The sequence below is a fragment of the Mixophyes fleayi genome, chromosome 1 (assembly GCF_038048845.1).
Source record: "Mixophyes fleayi isolate aMixFle1 chromosome 1, aMixFle1.hap1, whole genome shotgun sequence".
Taxonomy (NCBI): Eukaryota; Metazoa; Chordata; class Amphibia; order Anura; family Limnodynastidae; genus Mixophyes; species Mixophyes fleayi.
The window spans coordinates 254756854-254779846 of NC_134402.1; the positions used below are offsets into that span (position 1 = coordinate 254756854).

The following is a 22993-nucleotide window of genomic DNA, read 5'->3' on the forward strand; positions in this document are numbered from 1 at the left end:
GCCTGGTGCACATAGATCAAATAGTAACTCTGGTTGATATAGGATGTGTTAAAATCAGGATTTTTTAGAAACTGTGGGGGGAAAAAGAGCCAGACGGCACGTTGAGCTCTTTTCAGAGGGTGAAAGCTGTGGGGGAAGCTCTCCTCCCTGCCCACCCTTTGCTGCCAGGGGAAGGGGAGGCAGAGTCTGGATCCTTGGCCAGCAATGCTCTCCTGAGCTCTTGGCACGGGGGACACATAGCTGCAGAGTTAGGGGGAGCGAAGGGCTTGAAGTTTGCTATCCACAAGAAGAGTTGTAGGGGGAGGGAAAACCACTTGCTCGTCTCCCCCACTCTGAACGGGCACTTCTAGGGAGAAGAGGCTGGGTAATGTAACTTATATTTCTCATATCCCCTTCCCATCTCTTAAGAGTTCCAGGCAGGGTTTATATGTGTTTTGGTGCAATAGCAAAACTTCAATTGTGTTATGGAGGAAGGACATTGCAGACTGAAAGATGACAGGAGGAAAAGTTGGGTTCAGCGTATCTGTATTAATCACATAAGTGCCAAGCTGAACACAGACCATCAGCATTTAACTGTTACTGACAAAAGGGGCAACAGATGATGTTGCGCAAAAAAGTAATTAGTCTTAATAACTGATAAAGTTTATACCATATTTCATATAATTCCTGCGTGTTTGGTAATTTATTTTAACATATGAATTCATCTCATTTGCAGACTGGTATATTTCCTTATCTTTGTGCTAGGAGAATAGTTACTCTTATATGTGAGGGTTTATATGTAACCCTTTATTTGTCTAAAGTAGTATATTAGAGATATATTGCTGTAATAATAAACCATAGCAGAAAATCTCACTGTGTACAGGGTGGTGTCTAGGACAGGTATATTATGTGTGCTGCATCTGCATTAAAGTGTCATTCACAATTGTACAGGTAAGTTCCCAACTACCCAGAGAGAATACTTAGGTGGCTTGTGTACATATCTTTAACAAATAATGATGACTGAAACACAGGAAGAGGCAACAAGAGTCACATTGCAAGTAGTTATAAAAAAAAAAGACAATATGTATATTGTTGAATCAAAATTGCAGGTGGAACTCCTACTATTTCCCGAAGTCAGTTTCTGATTCTCTGTCATAATGGAAATATCTGCTGTACATCATATATCCCAAAGCAATTGTATGAATTATAAATCCAGGCCCCTGATTATTTCCAAGTCACTTATAAGTTATATAATAACCGGTGACGAGAGGGTCAGAGGCAAAGTGTATTAATTATGTTAGTATTTCTGCATTAAGGTAATCCGTGGCATCGTTTTATAAAACAGAGAGACAAAAATATAACTATGTGCCATTGAGCTGAACTATACTGGTATAAAATAAAGTCTAATAATTGTACATCGCAGGGCCCATTACAGAAAATTATTATTATGGAACGTTTTAGTCATGAAGTGACTGTCAGCCGCTCGGGTCATTATTGGTCCTAACACCCAGTAAAAACACTGACCACAGGATAGCCTCTAGGTTGACCCTTGAGACGCCTGTTTCCTACACTATGTTGTAAATATCTAGTTATCATACTCGCAAGTCAGTACAGGAAATGCATGAGACTAGACATTGGTTATGTAGGCAATGCACTGCTAACGCATTGCTTATACATACAAACACTTGTCTTGTCAGCACATCCCCAGTAAGGTCCATTGTCCACAGATTCACTGGCTGTGCGCAGCAATTACAACATATATAACAGAAATTGTTGTGACAAATAAAACGTTTTTTTTTCCAAAGAAATACACCCTTATCTCTCTTATATTAATAGAATTTTTATATCTCACTGTAACAAGGATCTAGTGACTTCAACTGCATGGTGGGCATTGTCTCCTTATATGTTGCCTAGGTCAGTGACTTTATATTGTCGTATTCTACAGTTTTTCCCAAGAAAGCCACAATCTATAACCGCCTAGCTGAATGCTTTCTAAACAAACTATTCATAAGTTCCCATACAGTATACTGTAAGTCAGTTATAGCACTGCTATATCACACAGGGGAAATCTTGAATATATAGTATGCGTGGAATTATTGTATGGATAGAGCATTTTATTGAATTTAACAATTATTTGATTGTTTGGGTTCTAAGGATCAAATGCTGAATATGGAGATTCTAAAAAAACAAGTGACGGACTGAAAGTAACCATAAGGATTTGGTCATAAACCCTAATATGTACCCAATATTCCTTGCTCAGGATCAAAATGATATATTGTACTAGAGTCCATATTAAAAACAAGTATTATTAAAAAAATATATATGTAAACAAAAACTTGCTATATTTTCAATATGCTATTGAAAAGGGTGATACATATTAATACATACACGTTTCAGTCCTTAGACTCAATATACATCATTCATGTCATCATAATATGTACCGAAAAATCGCGCAGAGATAATTGTGAAGTATAATAAATTTGTTATATGCAAATTACACAATTCCATGAAAGAAAACTAAACAAAACAAAAAAATCAGCAAACATCATAAATTGCATTCAGTGTGATAAATAAGCATAACTGATTTCCACACAATACAATATGTCCCTCTCTGGTTATAAGCCATATTGTTAAAGAATCCTAGAATTATTTGCACATGCCATATTACAACACCCTATATATTTGTAAGAGACTCAAGATAACAACCATCTGCGTCTAATGTTATATTTCCTTGTACAATTGTTATCACGATTGCTTAGAACAATATTTTCACGGGCTGAGCACAATAAAGCGAGGGCACTATTTTATTATATTTTACAGCGATCCCCAATCAGGCGCAGAGTATATAAGGATGTAGAAGTTTAATGGTCATTGAGCCGGGAGTGAAAACAGCAATAAGCTGCTATTCAGCGTTTTCCATTTAAATAAAAACTCCCGTTGCAATGATACGATTACTGTGGATGTGAATGGAAGTAGTGTTATTAGCACTGCGATTTGTCTCTCATAAAGGAAATGCAGCTGGATGCAGGTCCGAGAGGTTGATGAGAGCCGGGGGTCTCTGCGCTCAGCCCCTTATTCCCAGCAGTGTAATACCTGACCTCCTGCTTTATTTGGTTACCGGTGTATTAGTGTAAGATGCTGAAGGAAATGTGATGGGAAAACACGTGTGCTGGAGAGATGCGGGATGGAAAGACATAACCCCACACTTTGTTAGAGCAGGATATCTGGGACAGTGTCCTTTCACTGCAATAATCCTGCAAATCATAACAGGATATGGTATTGTTTGCACATTATCTATTCTCATGCCATATTTTCCTTTACATGTTTTATAAACCAGTTCAATCATATCCTCTAGTTACATCAGAGGGGTCAGGTTACTTTGTATACATTTATTGCACATGATATTCATTTTAGCAAATGTCCATTCGCCTCTCATAGGAATCGTAATGTATATTTCGATCCATCATTTTATTAAAGAGCACAGATATTTTTCATTCTTTGCTGACAGGTACTTATGTGGAGTAAATGTTACCTCCAGCTGGTGTACAATGGTGTAATATATATGTGACATTATGCTATCTCATTCACAAATATTCACCACACACATTGCCTGATATGTGGTATGTATTCTTTATTAGTGTGTGTCATATATGTTCTGGATACACCACTAATCTATACACACACACACATATATATATATATATATATATATATATATATATATATATATATATATATAACTGCAAAAAAATGTCACATGCTTATAGTTGCAATATTCATGCAGTATCAATATGCAATATTCACTGTCCACATCGTATGTACCTAGTGTGTGAAAACGCTACCTGTTCCAATAACGAAAAGGTGCACCCTGACTTTAATCTGGATTAACACGTGTGGAGAACCCCACATACCCTGGATGTACTGTACAATGTGACAATTTAATTACCGGATACATATTCAGTTCACCAATAAATAGCACGTTGTCAATTTAAGGCAATATTATTAGGGTTTGCAGGTTTTTCTTTTACAGCAAAATACACGATCTTGTTATACTATAAAGCAACAGAAATATTTTGCAAATGAAAGCGATGTTTAATATAACCCAAGGTGAACGAAATATAATAGTCCTAGTAAAAGAGCTAAAATAGATATGCTAATTTGTCGCAAGTTTTTGCTTTGAAATACAAAGGATCGCTGGATCAAATGAATAAAGAGTAAATCGAATAGTTGTATATGGCAAGCATTTGAGTTTCGTGCATACGAGCTGGTATTGAAAATGAACCATATAGCTAATTCTCCAGTAAATATATCATATATAGTCCATTTTTCTGGCCAATTCACTCTACCCTTCTCCCTCCGTGCGTAAATTATAATGAATGGGCTACTACAATGTGCACAACACAATCATGTTTAGATTTTAAAATAATTGGTATTTCCATTTTACCAGCGATTGTGATAATGAGGGATAGGAAGATTGATAATAAAACAGGATGTATAGTTTCTTTCTGTACACTTCCGTGTGCAAAGTGTTACCGGTGTCCCTGGTATCACTGACACTTTAATCTCGGTCTGCAAGGTAATAGCGCATCATTGGGACATAAGGGTTAATCTCGGACGGTGAGACGATTCTTTCGTTTGTTATGTGCATATGTGTTAATACAAGTAGTGGACACATTTCTCCCAACACACACACTTTAAATAAAAACATCAAAACACACTTGGAGATAAGAGCTAAAACCTAAAAAAAAATATTAACAAAAAAAAAGCCACAGGAACTCAAAGCAGCGTTAGATCCAACGGGGCTGCTAAATTTCACTGCACTTGGACAGCGAAAGGGTTACTGCGATCAGGGTCCTCCAGGGAATGTGAGGGAAGAGGCTGCACCCACATTGTGTTCCTGGGAGACAGTTCCCCACTCTGATGGCAGCAGAGAGGGGTTTAGGAGCAGAGCCAGATATGGGACAGCTGCATCCCAAGTCTCTAATTCCTTTCTCAGGACAAAAAAAAAGCCATGCCACCTGCTGTTAGATACTAAGAGTTGCCAGTGCATGCACTGCCTAATTCAAAGCACCCAGCACAAGCAAAATATTGGGTTTGTTCTAGCAGGACAACAATAGAAAATTATCAGAATGTTTTCCAGAATAATCCCACAAAATCCAGGAATGTGTGTTGTTAATTTGATGCCAGGCGACACACATTATAATAGGACATATTAATCTCTGTCTAACATATCAGCGTTCAATATGTTTACCAATTCATTTTAGTGGTGTCTTTCAAAGTGCCATTTGCTGGACCTTAGATGCTAATGAACATACTCTCTGGGAGTCCCTGGGAAAGATCGCCTCTACAACTACACACAGCAGTAGACACTTTTTCAATGATTATCTTCGGGCAGAGAGCATTTAATATTTCTATGCCTTATCATTAATGCCATTCATTTGGTTCGAAGTAAGCACCTGCATCATAATTATTCATATCATGTGCATTGTGAATGTTGTTAAATGTTAAGATCAGATAAAGTAATGTCTCACGTAGGCATTGTCCCGATTTTTTTTTGCAATGCAGAACACTAGCCAGAGACTTGTTTCAGACATGGAGGGACATTAACACAGGCTTTATTTATTAGATCGACACTTACATGTACAAGACATACAAGTAAATATATAACATTGCACTAGAGCAAACACACAGAGGTGCTAGTCCTGCATTGGTGACTGGAGAAGAAAACCTTTATTAATAAACCTTTGCATTAATATCCGCCCTCTTCTCCAGTGGAGCTTACAATCTACATTCCCTACAATTGAAACTAGGGTTAATTTTGTCAGAAGCCAATTAGCTTTTTTGGAGTGTGGGAGGAAATTGGAGCACATGGAGGAAACCCACGCAAACACGGGGAGAACATACAAACTCCACACAGATAGTGCCCTGTTCGGAAACATACCCAGCTCTGCCAGTCAGCAATGCTAACCAATATGTCTTCTATGCTGTCCTGGAGAATGTATGGATAGCTCATAGACATCAGTGCTATGACAATTTACATACACAACCTTGTAAGGGTCAATGCACCTTGGTATCTCTTGTGTGCCCTCCAGGGCTTACAATGCAATACAGCAGCATGCAGCTCACACATTAACACACGGGATTTACATGGACAACAAGGCTACCATCAGTGCTGATACAGCATATTTAGTTGACCATATATGTTAAGTTACAATCTCTAAACCCAACTTTGTAATCAAATGACCAGATCTGTGGCCATATACGTGGTAGGCCAAAGTTATACATATCACAGTTGATATTACAGCTTGTGTGCTATGAAATTGCTTGCAATACCTGTTAATAAACCAATCAAACTCAACTGGATCATTATTGAACATGTTGACAAATGGGGATGGAATATGACTGTAGATGACTGCTATCAGTTTGTGTGTGCAGTAATCTTCTGACCACTTTAACAGGTCCTAGTCATGCCAAGTGATATGGCTGCTTCACTTTAAGGGCCAAACAGTCATATCTCCTCCAAATTGTACACTGATTCTGTTGCATGATGCTGGAGCAAAGTAGTACAATTGGCTCAGGCCAACTTTAGTCTGAACCGCCTGATAACAAGGAACCCATATGGTCTACTCAACTGATATACAAACAAATACACCACTGTGTTCATTAGCTCATAAGATAATATTGCTTGGGCCTACACATAAGACTTTTAGGTCAATTCCTCTAAAACTACCAAAATGACTTATAAAGTCTGTGGTTATCACAGAAATATTCTTATGCACAGGAAAGTGTATCAAGTCCTTAAACCAATGTTTTCTCTAACTGCTTTTATAAAGGATTCCACATTTTCATTTGAATCACTATATATATGAAACTTTGGAATATTTCTCTCAACTCAGGACTGAGTAAGCAAAACTGTTGGATGCACCACCTACATTGTTATAGCACTTGACATGCCTATATACAGTAAATACTGGGTTTCATTGACCCTTAGCTGCAGTCACACAACATTTTTTTACTCAAGCAATCAGCATGGAGACACCACTGTTCTACAAAAGACATATCATGAGCTGCCACCACTGCATTTCATAATAACCTATAAATGCAATGGGTGTCTTCAGCTACAAAATGGACATATTACTTGCCCGAGTTCTCCAAGCCAAGAGCTGCCAATTTCCCCATGTGCAACCTTCACTCTATTGATACAAGTACCACAGCACTCCTACTTACCTCTTCTCTGATAGACAACCACTGTGTCCAAACCTGGACTGGGAGAGAAAGAAGAGTATGCAGGGTCTGATAAGTCAATGAGAAGGGGGCTAGGGGATTTCCATCAAATGCACCAAATAAAATCCCACCCAAATTTTCTGTCTAATGCAGCCTTTTTGAAAACCTTTATGTACACTATCATTATTCTTTTTTTGTCTGCCTCTTAAATTGTAATGTATTATAGGATACACACATCAAGCTATGGTATGCTACCAATATAATATTGCACTTAATTTATTTTGAACATTATTTAAATTGCATGTCTATGTCTGTATATGTTCTTTTACTACATCCTGTCCTGACTGAATGGTGAGGGTTTATTCCCTGAGAACTAAGCTCCTCTCTTAGACTTTGCTGTAACTGCTTTGCAAAACGCCTCTATGAAAACTATAGCTTGTGAGACATAAACTCTAAACTCTCTTTACGTTCCTGGAGCTTTGAAAGGCAGACGTAGAATATTAGGTGTCAGTAATTAGACTTTCAAAGTATTTGATATTTCATTTCCTACACCATTACCAGCAATACTAGATGTAGCTGTTAGGAGATTAAATACGTGTGAATTTAAAAAGGACACACGCAGCTACAGATCAGATGCCTCCCATCAATGTACACATTCTATCAGGTCCTTTTTTAGATAACAAATATATGGAAACCCAATACATGACTTTGTTCTAGAACCTCGATGAAGTGACTAATTAATAGAGATGCAGATTTAATTATATTATAGCCAGAAACATATGCCTGTTTAAGCAAAGAGCTATGCCTGGTTTCTAGCTTTAGGCAGTGGTAATAAAGATAAGCTATTGAAACTAACACAAGCCATGTCCTGCCTATAGTTGCCAGGCACAATGGCCGAGATCTACAGATAAAAGGGCCAACATACTTCAGAGATGTATTAATAGAATCACATTAGTAACAGTGACCGTCATTTACAGTTATGTGCACAGTCAGCTGGACGGTGCAATCTTGCACCTTTGCAAAACCATGTTGTGCTGCAAAGGGTCAAATTTAAAATATGTGTACGGATTTGTAATTGGGATGAGCATCATCATCATCATCACCATTTATTTATTTATATAGCGCCACTGATTCCGCAGCACTGTACAGAGAACTCACTCATATCAGTCCCTGCCCCATTGGAGCTTACAGTCTAAATTCCCTAATATACACACACAGAAAGAGAGAGAGAGACTAGGGTCAATTTTAAAATGAGTACGTGTCCTAGATAAACTCTAAATCATAGTGTTAAAATAAAGATGTTACATTTGTATGTTACATGCAAAAGCATATTTTTTTGCATGCAAAGAAAATTGCATTTGCACCCCTTGCATCACAACATGGTTTGTCCTGTCTGTAAATGAGGCCCATTTAGAGCATTCCCATGAAAGTCCCATGGCATTCAGAATTCTGTAGACTTTGGGCCTCATTTAAAGTCGGACACAATTTACGCTGAAATCGTAAGTGTAAATGGCATCTCGTAATTTACACAGTATTTTGAATGGCACGGATCTTTAGATATGTGCGCGTTACAATACTGTGAAAATTACACAAACACAACTCTTTATCTGCCTTATGGGCCGGTGTGCAAGTGCAGATAGTTAAATAATAATAAAAAAAAGTAAAGAAAGAAATAAAAATTGTCTCCTCCCCCAAACAGCACAAGAGTTGGCTATGCTATTTGGGAGGGGGTGCACATCTTTATTTTAAAATTTAATTATTTTTTACTTTGTTTTTAATCAAGGTCTCTTGCACCGGCTGAAAGTACCCGCAAAACATATGTCTCCTAGAGACCTATTTGCGCTTGCTTTCAACTCAAAATAGCATGTAGAGTGCGTGAACACGCCTTTACTTTGGTAGGCTCGCCCACTACCTCCCCCTGTTCCACCTCTCTAAGAGCAGAGAGGTGCAACGGGGAGATCCGTCTCAGTCGTAGTGCAATCTGAGATGGATCTTTGGCCAAAAGTGCTTTTTGCGCTAAACAAAAGGACTTGCGTCTGACTCTAAATGAGGCCCTTTATCTATAGTCACTTTCACAAAGACTGTACATAGTCTGTGAACCAGAATCCGACATAATTGTTTTCACATATGGTGCTCATATTCCAGATTTATCAGAATGAAGGATTGATGTGCTTGACCGCAGAACTGATATAAGAAATGTGGGTGCAATAGACTTCCTCATCAACCATTACTGACGTTTGTTAATTTTGCCGTCCAAATCAAAATGCTGCTGTAATCTGCTCTCCCTCTACCACACTGTTTTCGTGCAGGCAGTAATAATTATTTCAGAAGGTTTTTTGGCCACTTAGCAAGGAGTAATGAAGTTTACATTGGACCTGACAAAACATAGGATGTTTCTTTATGGTAAATGCGGGGTTTGTTCCTTTATATAAAAACATTCATTTACCATGGCTTTGCTTCTATAAAACTAGTAAAGTAATGAGTACCAGATTTATTCAAGTGGAAAAAGAAAAATCACAACCTACAAAGCGTTGTAAGATTTATTTTAAACTATATATTTTTATTCTCTTGTTTTGCAAAAGGCAAATTTTAAACAGACAAATTCTATCTTTAACCACGAGTAAGAAAAAAAAATCATAAGCAGAGAAAATTAAACCCTTATTTACAGTAATATTACGTCAACAATTTGAAGATTATATAGGGCTGCAAACTCCTTATTTAAACTCGTCCCCGTTCTCTTGTAGATGCTTCTTACACATTGAGTTCTGATAGTTGTCAGTTACTTTTTATTCAATTATCAGTAAAAATAGATTCAAACTTTAGCAACTTTTTATTCTTTTACTAGTGTAGGGAGTGGGACAAGACATTCAAAAGATTCTGAAGGTTTAAAACGATATATGAGAGGCTGTGGTTCTTGGTGTCCTTTTTAGAGCAATCTGACAAGTGGAGCGACACCTCTAATAATATCACTAGATCTGTAATGAAGGGTATATAGTGCCGTCACATGTATGAGCAATGATAAAGTAGGACAGTATCATACTTCAATACTCTAAATCTCATTATAGCTTTTATCTGATTTCTAAGAATTTAGGGCATGATTCATTAAGGATCTTAACTTAAGAAACTTCTTATTTCAGTCTCCTGGACAAAACCATGTTACAATGCAAGGGGTGCAAATTAGTAAATCATTGTACAAATAAGCTATCAAGTATTTGTGTGCTACATGAAAAAACAGTCAGTATTTAACTTATGTGCAAAACAGAATAGTAATTTGCACCCCTTGCATTGTAACATGGTTTTGTCCAGGAGACTTAAATAAGAAGTTTCTTAAGTTAAGATCCTTAATGAATCAGACCCTTAAGGTTTTAACTTAGGGATCTCATAATTCTAGTGCTGGGGAAAATAATAGGAGAAGAACTTAAATACATGCAAACACACATGTGGTAGAATGTATCTTTCTACGTATTATTACATATTTTATGTTACTGCATTCGGCCATAATTTGGAGCAGAGAAACCTTAAAAGAAGGTTATCCAGCTGGCGTACCTCCAAGGCTCTTTTTGTGGTCCCACTGCTTCCCTTTATTTTCCAAATTCTTTACTATTTAATACTGCCCACAGCATAAAGTTACAGCTGTATGAAAGGTCTGCTTTAACAAGTTGATGGGCGATATTCACTTAGCTTAATTGGGTTCAAATCTCTCCACTTCTTCTATCACTCAGTAGAGCCTATTCTCAGTTCAAAATAAAAATCAAGATATTTTAAATAATAAATCTCACTGAATAACACAAGGATGACATTGGTTTAACTTGTATTGACAGCTATTCAACTTAAGCTGGGTACACACTACAGAAATTTCGAACAACTTTTTATGCCGAGCGATTTTACATGCGATCGATGTTCCGATCGCTCGGTCCATGGACTGCATACACACTAGCTATGTTTAGGACGAGAAAGGGAAGAGCGGACCTCACATTAGCGATTTTTTACAGCCATGTTGTTGTGAGCAATGACTGTATTTTCATACTCACTGTTGTGGATCGGTCGGCAGTTTATACACACTACACAGTGGAAATGAGTTTGGAACGAAAATATTAAACGGTACGACCAACCAAATGAGGCGACAATCGTCCATTTGAGCAGACATTCGACCATCGTGTCACTGTACACACTGACCCGACTTTTGAACGAGCGGTAGTATGTCGGCTGATTTAGCCGATTATTGGTTGAAAACTGTGTAGTGTGTACCCAGCTTTACTCCCAAATAATGTATCTCTGCAGTGTGTTACAGTAAAGGAAATGTTCATAGCTGCAGTTATTCATTTGGTTTTTCTGGGGTTGTGATTCATTTATATAAACAATAATAAAAGTGGTTCAATTAGCACTAAAACTATCATAACTAGTCATTTTTCAACAAGCATTTTGGTTGTACTAAAGTGGTTGAAAACAAGATCGCTCAATCTGTAGTGTTTATAAGTGACCCCACCCTAACTTATAACTTACACCTTTTCTACAGCATGTTTTGGATAATGTCAGTAAGTGAGGTTTAAGTAGTGATTCAGTAAAGATGTTATTTCCCCCAGCTTGGTGTATTGCACCTAAACGCCCAAATATGACAGAAAATAACACAAAAATTGTGTTTTTTTTACATTTTTCATAATCTTATTGGGCCATTGTATGTGAACACAGATAGGCCTGAGTCATTAAGGAAAGTAAGGTAAAAAAAAGGAGCAAATGCTCTGCGGGACAAACAATGTTACAATGTAAGGGGTGCATTTTAGTTTATTATTTTGCACATAGGGTAAATACTGGCTGTTTTTTCATGTAGCACACAAATACTTGATAGCTTTATTTTTACACTGAAATTTAAATCTAGGACATGCCCTACCCAAACTATAAATCTGTCCCCACATTTTAAATGTACCTCCCCCTCCAATGCAACATGGTTTTGCCCAGGTGCAAAGTTACTCCTTTTTTATGCTTTGCTCTCCTTAATGACTCAGGCTCAGATAAGTCTAGCTGTGGGGTAAGACACATTTAATAAGCAATTCCCTTTGATTTTTTATTATTGCGCACCATTGCATAATATTGGGCTCTGATTCCATGCCTTCTGACAACACCAAATAAAGCCAAATAAAAATGTGTGCCCATTATTGTTAAGTAAATATAGCACATTGATGTGCTGCTTTTCTGTAAGTATCTCTTACAACTATTAGGCATATTTTTTTTTACATTGTTTGTTCATCTAAATTCACTGTAAGTGACCTTTCATAAGATTTTAAAATAAGTTATCTGTATCTAACCATTTACAAGTAAATAATGATTAACCGTATGGTGATAATGTCAGGATGCGCAAGTTATTGGACAGCCGTGAGCTGCAGCTCCCACTCTAATGCTCACATAATCACGCAAGAAATACTGCATAAGTAATAATGTGGCAGAATGCCTTTCATTTCCCAAATGTTCATTAAAATTACTATTTTTTTTTCCAGTGGCCTAGAAACAATGGTTACTTTCCTAGCAAATGATGCAAAGCTAATTCTTGGACAATAGCTACACTTTTGCTGATATATCCCTTACCTACTATTTCACTTCTGTTTTATCTAGCAGCCCTGGGTTGTAGCAGCCCGTGAACTGGAGCAGAGGGCTCAGCAAATGCTGTTTACTCAACCAAATCTTATCAGACATTCTACAGCCACACATAATGGAATAAAAACCCAGATCCATTGTAAATGTACTAACTGTATTATTTAGTAGAGATTTAACACAACAAGAGAACAAATATCATAGACACTTAAAACAAATCTAGATTTTATGTAGATATTCCATCTAAGGTTTGCCTCACAAATGGCTGACAGATTTATGAAATCTGTCTGTTTCTGTAAACTATAATGATGATATAACATTGAAGGTAAAACAATAAGGTGTTGCTGATAAATAAAGCCTTTAAAGTGTACCTATCAATCCCACATAAAAGCATATTTGTAGATTTAAAGCATTGAATATGATTAATCTAGATTATTGCACTAAAAACAAAAAATGAATTACTTTTATTACTATTTCACCCCAAAGATGAACTGTATTTCAATTTAAACTACTAGAATGACAGCTCAACCGGAATCCTCCAATTAATGGATATCATGTCATTGCCGGTAGGATGGAAATGGCAACACTTGAGATGGAAGAGATAGCTAAACTAGTAAATTAATTAAATAAATGTGCCCATCTCTGTTTTGATCTGTCAGTTGGCCAAAACTGATATGGTCTCATGAAAAATTCTTACTTGAGCCCTTGTGCATCATTGACTCACATAATTTTCCATATTGTTTGTCTTATCATAATAGATTTTTCCATCTTGTAATATTGGGGGGCGGGGCGGTGTATGGTGGTATGTCACAACGCTACTTTTCCTACTGCTTTCATTGTAAATCTAGCAAATTTTATTCACTTACATTCCTATTACTTTTTCATACCGCCACTTCTAAATTTCCATACCACCACTTCTAAAAAGGTGGGAAAAAGGCTGCAAAGTAAGAATGCTTTCAAAAATAATAGTGTTAATAGTTACATTTTTATGAATTAACAAAATGCAAAGGGAATGAATATAAGGGAAGGCTAAATCAAATCATTGTTTGGTGTGACCACCCTTTGCCTTCAAAATAGCATTAATTCTTCTAGGTACACGTGCGCACAGTTTTTGAAGGAACTCGGCAGGCAGGTTGTTCAAAATATTTTGGAGAACTAACCACAGATCTTCTGTGGATGTCGGCTTGTTCAAATTCTTCTGTTTCTTCATGTAATCCCAGACAGACTCGATGATCAGCGCTCTGTGGGGGCCATATCATTACTTTCAGGACTCATTGTTCTTCTTTAAGATGAAGATAGTTCTTAATGACATTGGCTGTATGTTTAGGGTCGATGTCCTGCTGCAGAATAAAGTTGAAACCAATCAGACGCCTCCCCAATGGTATTACATGATAGATAAGTACCTGCCTGTATTTCTCAGCATTGAGGACACCATTAATCCTAACCAAATCTACAACTCCATTTGCTGAAATGCAGCCCCAAACTTGCAAGGAACCTCCACCATGCTTCCCTGTTGCCTGCCAGTCCATCGGTGAACAAACTGTCATCTGTTACAGCCAAATATTTAAAATTTTGACTCATCAGTCCAGAGCACCTGCTGCTATTCTACTGCACCCCAGATCCTATGTTTTTGTGCATAGTTGAGTCGCTTAGCCTTGTTTCCACGTCGAAGGTATTGCTTTTGCCGTATTTCATCCATGATGACCACTTCTGGCAAGACTTCTCCGAACAGTAGATGGGTGTACCTGGGTCCCACTGTTGTTTTCCAATTTTAAATTTTGAGCTGATGGTGCTGCTGAACATCTTCTGATTTCGAAGAGAAGCATGATGTGTGTTTCATCTGAAGTTTCCTTGGCCGGCCACTGCGTCTACAGCCCTCAATGTTGCCTGTTTTTTCTGCTTCTTCAAAAGAGCTTGAAGAGCACATCTTGAAACCCCAGGCTGCTTTGAAACCTTTGCCTGGGAGAGACCTACCTGATGCAGTATAACTACCTTGTGTCTTGTTGCTGTGTTCAGTCTTGCCATAGTGTATGACCTGTGACATGAAACTGTCTCCCACAACCTCACCTTTGCAGCAGAGTTTGGCTGTTCCTCACCCAGTTTTAAGCCTCTTACACAACTGTTTCTGTTTCAGTTAATGACTGTGTTTCAACCTGCATATGAAAATGATGATGATTATCACCTGCTTGGTATAATTGGTTAATCCCACACCTGACTATAATCCTACAAAATCCCTGACCTTGTGCAAGTTTACCTAGCCGAATTGATGCTGCTTTGAAGGCAAAGGGGCATATTCAATTCCGATCCGATCCACGGTAACGCGCGTTACCGCGGAAAATGCGCACTACTGCCGGTAATAGGGTATCGCAATAACGCCGATTTTCGTACGCAGCTGCGAACGAAAATTCACGTTATTGCGGTACCGCGGATTACGTTCGCGGCCGTTCCGGCGCGATCCCGCGAATCGGGAACGGAATTGAATAGAGTTATAAGACCAAATATTGATTTGATTTAGATTTCTCTTCTCTTCATTCACTTTGAATTCTGTTAACTGATAAAAATAAACTATTAACACTTACATTTTTTAAAGCATTCTTACTTTGCAGCATTTTTCCACACCTGCCTAAAACTTTTGCACAAAATTGTTATATATATATATATATTTTATACATTTATTTATATATTTCTGCTGAGTCCATCCAAACAGCTTTGCAATCTATTTAAAGTCCACTGTCAACATGGGGCACTCCTGGGGTGCTTGTAACCTATTCAGGACAATCAGTGGCATAACTAAGAGAAAAACGTTTATTCTTACAAACGCTTTTTAACTTAAACAACCAAGCTTTAGTTTTTAAACTGCATCTCATGTTCAGCTGTTTGAAAACTACATTGTAACTGTGGTTTAATAAATCCCTGCCAAGGAGAGTATCGGCAAAACATATTAATAAAAACAAGGTATTAGCATCAAAAACTATTAGAGATGCTCAGGCTCGGTTTTCCAAGAACCGAACACACCCAAACTTAGCAGATCCGGTACTTTCAAGAGCCCTCAGAATTGAAAACAAGGCAAAATGTCATTGTTACATCGTTGGATCTCGGGCCTCACAAGTTTTGGATTCAACAAGTACCGCCCTCCATGGCGATCCAGCGTCATTTCACAGAGTGACACAAAAGGGGTAGCACAGTTTTTGGCAGTCTGTAGAGCAGTTGGGCAGCGTCATAGGTAGAATAGAAAGAGGAGGGGTAGCAGTGTTCTTCAAAGTCTCCAGTGACATTCAGGAGAGCTCCATTGCTCCATTGCTAATTGTCATTGCTGAAATACAAATAATAGGTCTGGCAGGCTTGGTCTTCTAAATCTGCAGTCACATTGTACTGTGTTATATAGGTAAAACACAAAGAGAGGAGCTCCATTGCTTCATTGCTAATTGTCATTGCTGATATAGAAATAATAGGGCTGGCAGTCTTGGTCTAAATCTGCAGTTACATTTTACTATACCATAGCTCACTCAGAAACAGGAGAGGTGGCAGGTTTCAGTGCTGAAACAGAAATTGCAATAATAGGGCTGTCAGTGTTCTTAAAAGTCTCCAGTGACATTCTACTGTGCCATAGCTTATACAGAAATAGTAGGGCTGGCATTATTCTTATCACTCTCCAATCTCAGCCATGATAATACTAATCCGTCTACCTCACGTGCTAAAGTCTATGATCAAGTGCATAGTGGTTTTAAGTAAGGGAAACAAAAGTGTAAATAAAAAGCTTGTACCTTTGTAAATAAATAACACCTCTCTAATAAAGGTGAAAGTTTACTGTAGAAAAACATAAAATTGCCAACATGCCATTCTACACGAAATATTACCAAGCATACCAGCATCAGCTAGCTCCCTTCTCTAAGCTAGATCTCAGCACCTGCAATATACACTGTCATAATATTCACCCTCATCAGTGTGTACATCATCCTCAAACAATACTAATTCATCCCCGCTGGAATCCACCATTACAGAAGTCTGTGTACTTTGATGTAATTGCCGGTAATGGTCTTCTTTATGGAATTTGTAGTTCATTTTACAGAAGAGCTGTCACAATTTTTGGGCAATTCTTTTAGACCATACCAAATGTCAAAATGTTGTGCAGACTCATCTGCATCACAACTGGGTGTCTTGGGAAAGCTAAGTTTTTTCCTAGCAGCAATTTCCAGAGAAACTGAAGGAGGAGACGTAATTTTGTCATGTACCACTTGAGCTGTCAGCTTGCTGACCAAAAGCTCATTGCATCTCTTGAGATCTGGGTCAGTTGGAAAGAAAGAAAAGACATAGCTCTTAAACCTAGGATCTAGCATAGTTGCCAAAATGTAATGATCCGATTTCAAGATGTTGATAAGTCTTGGATCCTGACGAAGCGAATAAAGTACTTAATCTACAAGTCCAACATAATTAGCGGAATTGCTTTGTTTCATTTCCTCCTTCAATTTCTCTTGCTGCTTTTCAAAAAGTCTAATTAGGGGAATCACTTGACTCAAGCTAACAGTGTCTGCACTCTCTTCACAGGTGACTACTTCGAGTGGTTTCAACACTTAAGAGGAAGCTTGCAAAATAACATAAATAAAGTAAATAAATAAATAAAATAAATAAAGTAATAAGCTTGCAAAATAAAATGAAGAGGAAAAATGTGACACATCTAGTTCTTAATTCTATTTATTTCTATACTGATCTATTGTTTAATTGCTGGGTGGAAACATTGGCTCTTTTATTTTATTTCTTGCTCTCTGGAATTACTACTTTGTAGACTTTACTTTTTAGTTGGCTACAAATCAACACCATAGTAATAGTAGTGATATTAAAACAGTACAGTAGTAACAAAATACATAATGAAGCTAATACAAGGAAATGTATAAAATCAGAGGATAATGATAGTGATAATTATAGTATTAGAACTTAATGGGGGAAGGAGTATTTCACCTTCACTTGGTTTTATGAATCATTGAAAGAGTGTCAGGGCTCATACAAACAAGTGGTCTAAGCCCTGGCTATGGTACATTGTGCTGTACGGTCAATGAAGATCTAACAGGGGTTGAAGTGAGCATGAGGCATCCCAAATGCCGGAATGTAATATGCATATACACTGCTTGGGTATTTTCACCCAAATGAATAATGGACGACAAACCCCATAAAATAGTAACAGCAGCATTTACAGTCCATCATTGATTTGAAGAAAAACAGTGGTTATGTTTAACACAAGAATACATGATCCTTACTATAGCCAACTTTAGCACGTTTTTCCCATACTATGGGTGGAGCATAAAACATCTGTGTCTAAAAGCCCTTAGTATGACACATCTGCTATAAGGAACTGAAAATTACAGGGAATAAAATGGTGATAGAAATTAGTTACAACATAGAATTAACTGGAAAATATTGAGACCATTGTACTAATGTAATTTAGAAAATCTGAAATTATGGTGCATGCTGAGTGAGCGAAGACATTGGTGAGCAATTTATGGCCTTCAAAGACGTAACATCCCAGCCTAGCTCATTTAGAAATTATTCTCTTTTTGGTAATCTTCATAGTTAGGCTGGGTACATACAATAAACGACCATTCGGCCCGGTATCACATTAGTGTGCACAATCCAATGATCAACGATTATCGTTTCAAAACACATCCTATCTTTTGATTTGATTTTATAAACAGACTAAAAATCTAGTTAAACGATATAATTATGTCATTCCAATGCAATGTGTATGCACCCACAACCAGCAGTGTAGGTAGATCTCCATAGAGCAGGCATATGAAACTCAAGATCCCAATTGGGCCAAATAATCTAAGTATAGGATTGTGTGAGGCTAGGTACACACTGAAGAAATTTTCGACCAACGTGTTATCTCAAACGATTGTACCTACAACTGAAGGTCCGATCAGTCTGACGATTCATGCATACACACTGACACGATTTACCTTCAGTTCTGTGCTCTTCATCTGGTCTTTCATCTGGTCCTCTAGTCTTCAGAGAATAAAAGCACAATATTCATTCATTCATTCATTATTGTCCCATTGTGACACTTATTAAAACCACCTTGTTACAGCTATCCACATGTGCTAAGGAATTTCGTTAGCTTCTATGACTCTGAAACAAAACATGCGGTCTCAGAATGAACAAATTAATTATTCCTTCTACAGCACTCTCTACATTTATTCACTGGGACATTCATTGCTAGCATCGGCTGAAAAGATCCCGACTCTGTAAACTCTATGGAGACCGTGAGCACGAGTGCATACACACTATATGATCAGTCGGTGATTGGTTGGAAAATATTAAACAGTACAACCAAGCAAATGAACTGACAATGGACAGTTTGACATGACTTTAGACCATCGTGTCACTATACACACTAACCCGACCGAACAGACGTATGTCGGCTGATTTGACCGATTATTGGACGAAAACGCTTCAGTGTACACCTAGCCTAAGCCGCAAGAAAACTAAAAAGAAATAAATAACCATTGTCAGCACAAATGGGTAATACATTTGATAAACAATCAACAAACTGTCATATAAGTGTACCTGGACACCAACTTACCAAGCAATCAATGACAATGTTTTGAGCACAAGAAAGTGTACTGTTCTGACAGAATGAGACAACATACAGTGTGGGCGGGGGAAGACGAGCGGGAAAGCGGGAAGGTTGACTAAACTCACATGCAAAATTGTTCTGTCGTATTCAGTGAATTTTTGAGTAATTTAACTGAATAAAATAAAACGCGGGCCGCATTCCACTTGTTTTCCATAGTAATGCTGGGCCGTAAAAAATATACATTTGTGCCGCAAGTTTGACAAGTCTGCTATAGAGTTTGCAGAGTCACAATCTTTTCAGCCGAAGAGCACAGATTGGAAGGTAAATCTTGTAAAATGTGTATAGTGTGTACACATGAATGGGCATGCTGATCGGGTCTTTCAGCTGTTTGTAAAATCATTAACGATATCGCATCGGGAGAATTTTATTGTAGTGTGTGCCCAACCTAACACTCATATGTTACAGTACAAGCTCGGTGTATTACCACAATCTATGCAGCAGGTTAATCTGTGATTGAGTGGTGACGTGTTCTCACCAGCTTGCCTAGCTAGCCACAGGCTAGCATGTTATGTTAGTAATCTGATCTCATAATGTGATCTGTTGCTTCTACAGACACTCCTAAGAGTGCTGAAAAATACAATGTTTCCCACCACTGCATTAGGCTCCATTGTATCTCTTGATAAGAAAAAATCAGGAGTTCAATAGTCCCAAAAAAATGAAAAAATAAAATGTTTTTGTTTAAATAATGGATCCATTTCGTAATACAAATGCTCTGTTAGCAGCACAATAACAATCTTGGGATTGGTAAAATAAAATCATAAAAACAATTGAAATATTAATTTAAGAAAGGTTACCTTGCTCAACCAAAACCAACCTTGAATCACCACTGTTAATATCAACATGGCTATTTGTTCCTTTTACCCTGCTAGTGCCTTTTGTCCCATTTACTTTAAAGTCATTATTATAAATAGATAAGAGTGAAATTTACATCAACAAACAATATCAACTGTATACATGAGAAGAATATGTGTGCCCATTAAATCCCATGGAGTAAATGAATTCATGTTGTAGTTATCAATAAGCTGCTGTATGCTATATGTTAATAATAATTGTTAATTTAAATAAAGATTGTAATTTGCTTGTTAACGGTCTAAATGATGCTTTCTTAGGAAAGCTTTTTGAAATGTCGGAGATGACATACTAAAGTACATATCTTTTACCAGCATGTCGTTTATAAATCTGCCTCCATCCTGTTCAATCGGGTGTAAAAAAGGCTGTTTTATTTTCATAACTGCTTGGACAGGATGAAGATCCTAAGGTCAGTTTAGCAATGGTGATCTCACCAATCATAAACTGTGGATTTTCTAGAAAGGTAATTTGTCTCAAAAGCTTGTACTCTATGATCAAAACTTAAATAGGCAAATTAAAACACAAACACGTATTCACAATGTTCTAAAGAGTATGACATTTAATAATACCAAAGACAGCAAGAACTGTAGCTCTTTTTACAGCTGAACATTTGAACTCACGTTTTATATATTGTTTATTTAGTCATAACGTGGTCATAATACTATAGACAAAAAAATGTTTTTTTTCATTTATGTCATCAAATTACATTTTTTATATTACTCATTAAATTAATTTACTACATTTGTGTTATGTTTTGCAGTCAATATTACTATGTCGATTGTTATGTAAATATACCATACTTATAGTACTTATGTTTCTAAATTATATTTTAGCAGTCCGAACCATCTACAAAAATAAATTATAGAGCAGATCACAAAGCAGTGAATACTTTGTCCCTGTCAATTGTTATTTTTAAATCCAAATATAGCCTCAAAATATATACAATGAAGGCATATTTTAAATATTTGTGCATGGATTATTTATTCAATTGCCTATACAATTTTCAATCATGGAATATTTTCCTGATTGTTATTTCGCATTGAAACAGATAAAGTGTCATGAATGCATAACTTAAATGTTTTTTACAGCAACCAAAACGTAGTACATTCCAACCTTAAAGGACATTGTCCAAATATTCCAACTGGGAATGTCTTTTAGGATTTAGGATGTAGCTATAAACAGCACAAACAGAAATGTAACAAGATTGGTTAGTACAAAATAAAATATTATTATATGTTATTGTATATGTTATTGACTTTGTGTAAGTAATGTTTCATGTTGTGTCTTGGTTCTGTTTTCTGTATATGTAATGTACGGCGCTGCGGACCCTTTGTGGCGCCTTATAAATAAAAGATAATAATAATAATAATGTAATGTAATCTCATCTCTTTAAGTCATATCTCCATATGTTTCCCTAATAAAAGCCAAAGGCCAGGAGCACACTTTTAGCACAAAAAACATGACATACAACTTATCTATGACTTTCAGCATGTAGTCAACACAATTGTATTTTTTTTCTTTCCTATTTAGATTTGATTTTTTCTATACTGCTAAAATTTATACACAAAAATCAAGAGTGATTTTCAGGGGTGGAAGGGTTTCGGCACTAGTTTACAAAAAAAATAAATTGGTCAAAAGGCCATTCAAAGTCAGGTTTACCAAGTAGGTATTTATCTTAAAACAAAATACCTAAATCTATATAATTTCAGAAATGTACCCCTGCTGAAGTGTATCCTGATATAATCACATTTGAAGAATGGTCTAAAATAGTTTATAATGTGTCATGATGAAATAAGATGAAAAGTGGTTTGAAATTTGCATAACGGAAACCTAATTTTTCTCCATATTTTCTCCCATCTAAGTTATTTTTCAGCTGCCTGTTGTCAGAGGTTGTTAATTTGTCTGCCCAGGAGGACCAAGCCAATAACTCCACAAAGAAGTTTGAAAGAGGGTTGATAATTGTGAATGTGCTGAACACTGCCTACAGTTTGAAGACAGTTTGCTTTTATTTGGCTAATAAAAAGAGATGGGCTGGATAGGCGGTTGATTAAAATTTACTCACGTTTCAAATAGTAAAGCGAAGGATTATGCTGAGACACATTTATTCTAACTAAAACACTGCAGCTAAAGGTATTACATGCATGCCAAGACTATATTATTTTAATTGCTGTAGATTTTGGTGTGGAATTAAAGTATTTCCGCATTGTTGTATTGACAGTTTACAACCAATTTGTGCTAAGTAGAGGCATCACACAGAAACCACTTTTTTATTTTTTAAACTGGCAAAACGAGAATGTAAAAAACATATGTAAAATTGACTATAGGAAATAAAAGAGTGAGAAATGTTAAATTTCAACAGTGTGATATAATTTTTTTTATAAACAACAAATAATTAACATATGTTTAAATGTGCTTTTATTTATATGTATATAGCATGATGTATAATGCATAACTATTTGTAGAACTATTATATACATATATGTGTGTATGTATATAGACATCCAGAAAGCCATAAATAGCTGCTCCGTAATAATATCACAAACACTGATATGACCAACAAGCATTTCCTTGTATATACACTGTACTTAATAAATTCAATTTAATGTGGATGGGAACGACAAGGGATATATATCTATTGATACCTTTATGGATGGTTTATGAAAATATCAGCTGATAAATTATATTGAACAGCTTAAATCTCATTAGTGCTTTATTATATTTATATAT

The 22993-nt window shown here is 36.7% G+C and overlaps 1 protein-coding gene and 1 long non-coding RNA gene across 4 annotated transcripts in view; one reads left to right on the top strand and one right to left on the bottom strand.

Annotated features, from left to right (window-relative positions):
* NFIB (nuclear factor I B) overlaps window positions 1-22993 on the bottom strand; it is a 350292-nt gene that overhangs the window by 220412 nt on the left and 106887 nt on the right. The gene's annotated exons all lie outside the window — the stretch shown is intronic.
* Window positions 259-22622, top strand: LOC142107784 (uncharacterized). The gene is made up of 3 exons (XR_012680015.1): window positions 259-364; window positions 20581-20675; window positions 22129-22622. It is a non-coding gene; the product is annotated as an uncharacterized LOC142107784 (long non-coding RNA).